Source organism: Etheostoma cragini, chromosome 14, assembly GCF_013103735.1.
Source record: "Etheostoma cragini isolate CJK2018 chromosome 14, CSU_Ecrag_1.0, whole genome shotgun sequence".
Classification (NCBI taxonomy): domain Eukaryota; kingdom Metazoa; phylum Chordata; class Actinopteri; order Perciformes; family Percidae; genus Etheostoma; species Etheostoma cragini.
This window is the reverse complement of record NC_048420.1, coordinates 4,755,394-4,757,149: the sequence shown is the minus strand read 5'-3', so window position 1 is coordinate 4,757,149 and position 1,756 is coordinate 4,755,394.

Here is a 1,756-nt window from a genome sequence, read left to right as displayed (position 1 = left end):
GCTGCACTTTAAATTTTTATACTGTTCTATTTAAAAATAAATGGCTTCCATTTGCTGTATTAATTCATGTTTTACAAATTGTTAAACCTGAGCCAGGCCTTACCACAATGATAATAATATCACAGTCATGCATGTGCAGCATGATTTTTTTTGTTTTTTTTGTTGTTTTTTTAAACACACTGGTGTCTGTACTCGGTATCGGCCGAGACCCACAGCTCAAGTATCGGATTCAGTATCGGGAGGTAAAATATGGTATCGGAAAATCTTTACTTCAGATACAGTATTAGGGGACCACTAAGGTCTACAGTATATAAAAGAGACTTCAGATACAGTATTAGGGGAACACTAAGGTCTTTATGAAAGGATCCAAAGAGCACCATGTCATGGGACCTTTAAGGATTGTACTTAGAACTTGTGAAATGAGAATAAAAGGTTGTTTTTTTGTTTCAAAAAGTTGCTGTGTGAGGTTCTGTGTGAGGAGTAAGTTTAAATCTTCTGATCTGAAGTTTATAGGTACTGCCGCATAGACACCGGTGTGTTACCACACACTGGACCCTGATGTTAGCCCGACAGATTTTTTATTCATTTAAAAAAAAAATCCAGAAACGTGTAACAAAACATAAACAGATTTCCGTAACATTAGTTATTTGTAGTTATTCATGAGTTTTCACTAAACTAAAATAAAATGTGTTTTATTGTCACAACAGAACAGAGGAACATCAAAATATATTAAAGTTCTGATAAATAAAATGTTTAAAAATACAAACTTAAGATATGAAACTTAAAGTCCTTCAAACAAAAACACAACAACAACAAAATATAATCAGTGTTGCCAACAGGGACGTAGTAGAGCGTCCTCTGGTGGACAAAGTATGCAACGCCAACACTCATGGTTGACCGTCTGCTTTTATTTTATTTTCATTATAAATGATTCTGATTAATGAATATTTAAAATATTTTTGTTTTTTTTATGGGCCATTATAAATGCTGATACCGATAGTTTGGGAAATGCCTAATATCGGCCCTCCGATATTTCGGTCAGGCTCTACTTTCAACCGCTGACAGGCGGAGGGACGTGTCATCTGACTCATTATGACAGCAAAACTTAGAAAGAACTCACGCATACCAACATTCAATCGATAAAATTGACTGTATTCTTTAATTCATTTGTACATCTCCAACCCCAATAAACCCCTCGATAAAGAAAATTGCAATCAATACTTTTAATATATTTAGTCAGTTTTACATCCTCTGTACAGGATTGCTGATTTCAAGAAATTCACATCTATGGCAGCAACATCATTTTCTTTGTTAGAGGAAACAAGAACGAGCATAATTGGAGTGAACAAGAGGACTCAGCAGGAAAGGGGTTAACACACAGCTCATGGGGGGGGGGCATGTACAGAAGCGACGCAATGGGGATAAACTATGTACAATACAAACCATTCATACAAATTAGGCTCTAAGATATAGAATTCAATACATTACATTTGATATATTAAGTGACAATGAGCAAGCCCCATCCCCCACACGTGTCCCACTGATCAATTGATCAGGTAATCAGACATTCAATCAGTTGAGAATGAACCAATCACCGAACAGACTCGACATCTAGCTGTACGAGCAGGAACAGTCTGACAACAGCTGAAGATTGACAGTGTTACATTAAGTGAGCGAATTAACGCATTTTCACTCCAAATCCAAACTTGCCCGAGGGGAGAAAAGCCTGCTCAGATCTAGATCCAAGCGCCCCCCC